Source organism: Notechis scutatus, chromosome 2, assembly GCF_049901735.1.
Source record: "Notechis scutatus isolate UNSWTSFEM ecotype Mainland chromosome 2, rNotScu1.2, whole genome shotgun sequence".
Taxonomy (NCBI): Eukaryota; Metazoa; Chordata; class Lepidosauria; order Squamata; family Elapidae; genus Notechis; species Notechis scutatus.
Genome location: NC_142010.1, coordinates 209951675 through 209960253, shown reverse-complemented (window position 1 = coordinate 209960253; position 8579 = coordinate 209951675). Strand labels below are relative to the sequence as shown.

The 8579-nt window shown below is 39.5% G+C and overlaps 1 protein-coding gene across 14 annotated transcripts in view; it reads right to left on the bottom strand.

The window, feature by feature from the left end:
* The window catches only part of SYK (spleen associated tyrosine kinase), a 43766-nt gene extending 36216 nt beyond the window's left edge, over window positions 1-7550 (bottom strand). For 2 of the 14 annotated variants that reach the window (XM_087957979.1, XM_087957982.1), the window contains exon 1: window positions 7275-7550. The gene's annotated coding sequence lies outside the window, so the exon portion shown is untranslated. Of the gene's footprint in view, window positions 1-6129; window positions 6313-6529 lie in introns of those variants that run through there. The other 12 variants (XM_087957973.1, XM_026674070.2, XM_087957980.1 and 9 more) reach the window with 12 other exon arrangements.
* Window positions 7551-8579: the final 1029 nt, after the last annotated feature.

The following is an 8579-nucleotide window of genomic DNA, read 5'->3' as shown; positions in this document are numbered from 1 at the left end:
CTCGCATGCCAGGCAAGGAGTGAGTGGGCGGGGAGGGGCAGGGCCAGCCAGTGGAGCGATTTGCCGGTTCTCCGAACTGGGGACAATCGTGTGTGCAGTGTTTGCAAGAAATCATCAGCTGTGCCGCCTGGATAGCTGACAAGCGCTGCGCTCGAATGCGCAACATTTGAAAATCCTCTTGTTTCCTGCTTTTTTAACCTCAGCTGTGCTGAGCAAAGCAGCTGAGGAAGGAAAAACAGGGAATAAAGGACAGCCTAGAGCCCAGGCAGGCAGGTGGGCCAAATACCGAACCGGTTCGGTGTCAGCTGCTCTTTGCAGCTACAAGTTCTATAGGACCAGACCGAACTGGTAGCATCCCATCCCTCAAGAGCATTATTTGAAATGATTCTTTGAGATTTGCAGTGTGGTGGGGGAAAAGGAAAAATAAGATAAAATGTATACATAGATAGGATAAGGTAAGGTGGAGTGAGAGGAATTATATACATATGTACACATTAATATACAAGTATTTTATAAATGTATTTACTGTATAAAAAGGCAAAAAAATAGGAACAGGCAAGACCTCTTACAAACTGAAGTTGAAATGGGACAGAATGAGGATGTCTTTTATAAATGTGAACATCAGAGAACAGATTTGTCCTAAATTAGGCAATTAGTACAAATCTTTTCCACTGTTCTCATTGCAATTTTCAACTCCCCCCCCCCCCAAAAAAAAACTAATACAACACATCAATCCTTAGGTGAATACAACAAAAATATGGTATGCCTTTTTAATAAAATGCTATGTGCAATCCTCCTCAAAAAATTTACCTGCAGATTTTGGAAGTATTTCCAGGTATATACAGAGAGAAAGAAAATATGCAGCATGACAATAATTGCATTTCAATTGAAAATAAATCTGATTAAATTAAAATTCTTGCATAGACATAATATCCTGTCTTGCACAAGCTAAAATAATAAATAATTGTTAATAATAAATCATAGGGTTTTTTCTACTTATTGGGAGTCTTATACATATTTAATAGAAGTTGATATCAATAAGATAGCCCAAATTTCAAATACCAAATTAAGAAAGCCAGTTAGATTTTTTTTTTGAAGAAAACTCTATTTTTCAAATATTTTTTTAAAACAAAAACTTTGAAAGGAAAAAGTGTTTTCTGACAAAAACCAGAAGTATTTTAGTAACTGAAGAGTCAGGATTGTAGTTAGTTAGCAAAATATGTCCACCAGTAAAATAAGACAAAAATCCCCTGAGAATTTTAATAGCCCATCTGCTTTCATCTATTTTTATAAGTAGTTTGTTAACACTCCATGAAAAAGCCAACACTTTCCCAAATGTGTTAGCTAGATTTCATTCTCCTGAAAATAATATATAATATTGAAAATAAGATGCTATTTATGAAGTTTATAGTACAGACAAGAACAAGCAATGGCTCTGACTACCAAACATCTAAATGTATAAAGCAGAATGCAGAAAGTGGAAGGGGAGGGGGGGAGAGATTCATTCCAAAACAAATGGCTGTCCAGGCTCTGCCTGAATACATCCTGTGAGAATCAGCTGACTTTGAGTCTAAGGTGGACAAGAACTCATGGTTTCTTGGTTTCTAGCTAGGTGCCTTAACTGGTTCTCATATAATGATCTCAAAGGTAATCAAATGACAGATCTGTCATATTCACACAACAAATTATAACCAGAATGAATATATATAGACATATAAATTATTAAATCGGATTATGGGTGGTGGATCCTGACTGAGCTTATTTTATGTGAAAGCAATATTCTATATCTTAACTTTAAAACCTGGACTTTTTATTTTACTATAAATACAAGCATCAATTACCTGCCAATTCTGTGAATAAACTGACAAAAAACAACAACTTTCATCAAGCATAGCATAAGGAAAGAAAACTGTAATAATTTGCATATATATGAAAATATAGAGCCAGCATCTCAGGAAATCAATACATGACCATTAAAAAGTATACCTAATGTCAGAGCTAATACAGCAATAAGCAAAAAAAAAAAAATACTCATGAAAATAAAGAAAATCAAGTGGAATAAAGTGATCTTAAAATTATATATGTAATGATCTAAATGTTCCTCAATTTAAATGAAAATATTCCTACTAAGCATGTCAGTATAACACAACAGCTAAAGTCCACCCACTTCAACCTCCATAATCATGAATTATATATAGCAATAACACATGATGAATTTTGAGCTTACTTTAACGGTGCAAAGTTGCAGAGGATTTGATTTATTCTTGTTACGTATCACTCTATCATTCTGAAATCTCCCACATTTCTTGATCTGAAAAAACCCATGTTTCCTTCAGAAATATTCCCATGGGATTAATCAAACATAAAAAAAATCAAAGCGGACACAAGCAGAAAACTACAATAAGAGATGAGCTACATTAACAAATACTACTGCCCCCTAATTACTTACAAAACTTTGGCATTTCTACCCAATATAAATGTCACCAAAAGATTACTACATCGATTTAAAAAAAGTTAAGCAAACTAATCAAATTGAAATACAATGTTAAAAAAAATTAGAGGTTTTATAACAGAATTACTATACAGTATATACAGTATGTGTATGCAGATGCAAAATTATGATAACAAATATCCAGAAATACTTTGCAATTTCAAATTAAAAGCTCTCCATCAGTTTAACAACTTGGGTATTTATTTTTGCTGACCCATGAACTGAGGACAAGAATCTTCTATACCCCTAGCACAGAGTCTATGCATAAATTGCGCACATAAATAATTCTCAAGCACAGTATTTTTAACTATCTGTGTGCTTTAAAATTAAAATTACTGAATTTAAATGCTTTATAGAGCCTCCAGATGGCAGGATAAATTGAGGAAGGAGCAATGTTTATTTCTTTTTAAATTCTTCCTAAACAAATATCTTCTGAATACTTCCCTTTCAGCTGGTTTCATTTTAGGTTAATACCTTGACTGGATTAGATTAGAAACTACTTTGGGGAAGGTCCTTCAGTGCATCTTAGGCCTCTTTCAACATAATGTCCAATGCCTCTTCCTATTGGTCCCAGCAAGCTTCATATGGTCTGACAGGGGAGTTTCCAAGATTGAATGTCTTTGTAATCAGTACTCTCTTTCCATTCCTGAAGGCAAAAATCTGGCAAAATTTGTCTGCTTCTGTGACATCCTGAGATGGTTTTAACATAAATCTTATTAAACCTTATTAAACATAACTAAATGGAACAGAACTAAACATAACTATTATGTTGAAAACCTTCAGGTAAAGGCAGCACAGTCTAAAATTCAACTTACAATATTGTCTTGCAGATCCAGTTACATGATACAGTACTTCTATTTAAAACTCAGCCACAATGGAGCCGAAGTACTGTATGCGATTCAGGCCTATGCTGCTGGCTTAGTCTAGTAAAGGACACAAATGTCTTTTTGTCTTGCCTGATAACCTATTAGCCTTCAAAACAGTGGCGGCCCCAACAACCAGCCGCCCCGGAAAGTTGTTCCTGTGCGGGGCGCCGAGCCGGGGGCAGGGGCATAAGGAAAAAAAATCACCCCCCCCCCCCCCCAATGCTTTTCCCAACCCAAAGATACTTAATTACACATTTCAGGAAAAAATGAGCAGCAACTTTTGTAATTAAAAATTATGCTTATATAAGTAATGACTGATAAAATGCAATCCACACCGATTCATAAAATAAAAATAAAATAAAATCAATAAATAAGATTGGTATCCCTCAGCAAAAATAGAGGCCTGTTTGTTTTGACTTTTTCTTCACTAGTCTTTTATCTCAGATTTGGTCCCTCCCATATGTAAATAAATCTGTAATTTTTGCTTTTTATTGAAAGATCTTAACTAGACAAAATGTTCTTTCATCCCTATGTATTCTTGTACTGCTCTGGAAAACAGCCAAACACATAATGAGTAAATATTTATAGGGTAATTTGGAGTTGGCCAGATAAGGAGATTTGCCACATGACCATTACTGGTACCCTGAAAAACACTGATTGGGGTCTGAAACTCAGGCCTCACAGAAAAATGGAGGGTGAGGTTTATATCCCATTGGCAGAATTAGGAATTAGGTCTAAATCCCTTCCCTCTTCTCATAATTTATTGAAAAAGTTTTAGATACCTTTTTGAGACACTTTATTGGGTCTCAATATACCCAATATACTTGCATACACTATTGATTGTCAAGCACAAAGCCAGCTGGTTAATTTTGGGCCACTCACTCTCTCTCTCTCTCAGCCTTAACCAGGAAGCAATGGCAAACCACTTGCAAAAAAACGGTAGCAAGAAAACTGCAGGGACTTGTCCAGGCAATTGCCACGAGCCATGACTGACTGAAAAACACGCAGGTGCACACACACCCAATATTTTCATACAGTAAGTTTAGGTAGTCTTATGAAATTCAGTAAAATTACTTTGAGGGAAAAAATGTACACATACCATGTTCATTACGCAGACTGAAGTAATCTAAACCTTTGCATGTAATCAACAGTCCTGGTTATTTATGGTCTGCATTCATGTTGCCTGGTTACCTATGGTAAGGCAGGGTTATTCTGAATTTCTTTCTCATACTTTCTCAGGACTGTTGTAATTTTTTCTCCCTTAATGATTCAATCAGTCTTTCCCCAAGATAAATTCTACAATCCATTACACTAAGAAAGGTCAGCAATCTGTGGTGTTACAATTAAATCAGATTAATGGATGAACCACCTCTCCCTAGTTGTACAGTACCTAACTATTCCATTTTGCCCAGTAGGAGAGGCATGTTCAAGGTCTCATCTACTAAGGTGTGTCATCTGTTCAGGCCTAGGAAGAAAACTTCTTTATTGTGGTGCCTGGCCTTTGGATTGCAAGGTTTTGAAGATGCAGCTTTGTCTCTGGACTTGGGGATACAGATGTGTGGCAGAACCTGCCAATGGCTACACTGAATTTTGCTGAAGTGTTTCTGGAACCCTGATGTTGATTTTAATGCATAAAATTATATGGTTTTACACTGTATTTTTATTGTTTTTAGTTCTGCTTTTTGCATTGTTGTGAGCTCCCCAGAGTTATATATTTGAGATGGGCAAATATCGTAAATGAATTGATAAATGGCCCATCACCCCATGGCTAGGACCTCCATCCAGCCATGGGACTCTGTATTTCTATTTCCTATCCATCTGCCCAAGAGACCAAAACCTTAGTTCTTTTTTTCTCCCATGGACAAAAGAATACTGTATTGACTTGGAATGCATTGCACAAGGTCACTATTTTCATGAGTAACATCCACAAAAACTGTCACTACATCCCATCCTAATATTCTTTCTACCTGGCCTACCTTACCGTATCTGTTTCATTCTTTTCCTACCTGCCTAACCTTCTCCCATTCTGACCAAATACAGACCCTTTGCATTTTCTGCCTCTTCTCTCATTGACTTTTGGAAAGGACCATCACTGCTCTCAACTGCAGCTAAATTGAAAAATTCACAACCTTTGTTTAGGTCCAGTGGTGACATGCTGCCCACCAATTGCAGAGGGAAAGGGGACAGCTTACAGAAAAGGGAGAAGATTTGGACTTGTTGGGCAGGGATGGGGCCAGACAGAAAGAGAATCTCTCTTTACTCGCTGCCCTGATGGCAGCAGCAGGAAAGTACTACCCCATCTGTAAAGATGGCAACTCTATCTTGAATCTTACTCTGATAAGGGCCTATAGATTTCTCAGTTATCAAAAGTGAAATTAACCCCTAGTAATTTAGCCTATCAGTTTCACATCTTCAGAATTTGTCAACAGTACCCATTCAAAGTCTTGACGTTTCTCTGCAGAATAATTCTAAGGGGATAAAACAAGGAAAGACAAAGATCCCAAGGGACTGTTCTTAAATAACAGTGACATACAGACTGCAATAGAAATTGAAGGTTGATACGAGAGCCAGTCGGGTGTCAGTAGTTAAGATATCGGGCCAGAAACTGGGAATTCTAGCCCTGCCTTGGATTCTGGGAAGGAGGCAGTGGAAAATAAAATTGCAGGGACTGATTGAGGCAGTTATCAGGAATCAACACTGACTCAAAGGCACAAAACATCCAAAACAAATCCTAAGAAGTTAAAAATTACAACCTTAAAAAAAAACACCTACCAATCAAGTATAAGACAAAAGCAAATGAAACCTGTGAAAGTTGTTCATGAAGGATCTCAACTTCCAATCCCATTTCATTCTCTCCTCCTGTAGGCAGATGGTTTATCATCAATAGTTCTGAACACATTATTCTGATTCTTGGTTTCCCCTCCTGCCATCTGCACCAAGCCACCTTATTTCTGCACTTATTGTCAAGCAGCTTCTTTTACTTCCCTATCTTGTGTAGCCCAGAACACATTTTTACTTTTTTTTTGAAGCACAACTCACTGTCTTAAGATTCATCCGCCAAATATAACGCCTATAAGGGCAACTAATGTCAAATTGATCTGTTCATTAATATGAGACAAGAAAAAACAACACAAACCAAAATTGTGCTTGACAAAAAAAAAAACACCAACACCTTCCACTTGTAGTTTGTCTATTATCGAATCCTTCACAAAGAAAAGCGATTTTGAGTTAACTTCAGGACCGATGCAGCTTTCACTTCAGGTTTGTCAATACTTGTATGAAACAAAAAAAATTATTAAAAAAACCCTATGTTTAGCTGTATATCCACGTAACTAATATCCACAACTACCCATAGATCTACACCAGCCTGTCACAGCCTTCTGAAACTCCAGTTTCGTTGGACCTAACCACCAACCATTTCGACCAGTTTCGTCCAGTTGCATTCGACCAACCATTTTGAGAGAACAGCCGAGAACTGTAACCTAACGCAGCCACGATTTTTCAAGGAGTTTTTCAAGGAGTTTTTCAAGGAGTTCGCCCCGACGAACCTGCTTCCTTTTCATCCTCTTTCACACTGGACACGCCTCTTTCCCCGAAATGACTCATTCCTTGCCTTGCTTCTGCTGAACCCGACCTCGCATCCCCACGTCCCGCCTTCCAAACGGCCTTTTTGGTACTTTTTTTGCTTTTTTTTTTTTTGCTTCCTCCGGTCACTCTCGTCTCCCCAAACTTGAAAGCAGTAGGGAAACCTTAAGTCGAACCTCGAATTTCCTCCTCCTTCTCCTCCTCCTCCGTCCGTCTCCCGCAGTTATCCAACTCCAAATCCTGGCTGACATTAATCTAGAAGAGGGGAATCCTGAAGCCCTTTTCTGTCACCCCCTTCCCTCTTTCGAAATTTGGGAAGGAACGCCTCTTACTTGAGAAACCGACGGGTGGTGGGAATCTCCGACAGGGGCCTCTCCTCACCAGCCCCTGCAGCGGCGGGAGGGAATTTGTGGAAAAATGCGCTCGCAAGTGGAATCTTCGTCGGTTTGCACCTTCAGGAACTCGGCGGCGAGGCTTCGCCCCCGCCCCCACCCCCACCCTCCCTCAGCTCCAGTTCCCAAATCGGCGCGCTTCTTTCCCGCAGCCTCGGCTCTTTACTGCCCACGCCTGCTGGGCACTTCGGCTGTAGCCCCGGGTCGGTTCAGGATGAGTGGAGCGCTCGCTTCCTCATTTTCTCCCTCGCAGCCCCAACTATTTCCTCAGCGCTGAGGCTCAGCTGAGCAACACTTCCTCGTCGGACGAAGGACGCAGCTGTCTTCATTTGCTTAAGAGCCGATTAGGGAAGGAGCAAAAAGGGCCGATTAGGGAAGGGGCAAAAAGAGACAGCTTTGGGCAAGTAACCTGTTCAAATCGGGCAACGGCTGTTCAAATCGGGCAATCCAGGACTTCCGCGGGAACGTGGCACCTGCAGACGTCGAGCTTTCGCCTGCAAGTCTGGGCGAAAAGTTTGGGCAATTAACATTGGCGGTCACAGTCCACCGCCTGCTTCTAAGACGTGACCCGCAGGACCTTGGCTTATGTTTAAAACTTTCCAGAGGGATAACTTCGTTAGTCTGCGGTTACAAAACCAGCAGACTGACTGTAGGTATCTTTGTTATCATCGGTGTGGCTTGGCATGGACTTTGTGGATTACTTCCACTTGTTTTATTAGAGCGTTCCCTTCAATAGACCGTTAAACTGAAAACAAAATACCTAAAACCACAAATAGGGGATACTTGATTTAATAAGATTGGTTTGATTTTGTTCCTCAGATTGCCTGCTATGAAGAAAAAAAAATCTGACATGAGAAGTGATCTAAGAAGAAAACTAGCTCTCCGTTGTTCTTTTACTTCTTCAGCATAACTTAAGCTACATGGAAGAAGGTCACTAGGGGAAGCTGCCCAGCTGCTAGGGTCCCTTATGCTTCTGCCCCAATTTGTAGGATGCAAGAAAAGGCACCTTCTTGCTTATTCTCTCAGAGAAGATGGTCAGATCATATTGGTAACCTCGGACATGAGCACAAACAGTTCATCTTACTCCATGGGGGTTAGAAAATTGGTGAACAGATGAGAAACCACTTCATTCGCTCACTTGCTGGTGCTCTCCCCCTCTCCATGGCTTCCTAATGAGAACTGAGCCAAAATAGCCCATATTTACATATCAACCAACGAGAGAATTGGAACAAGAAGTGCAAGAAT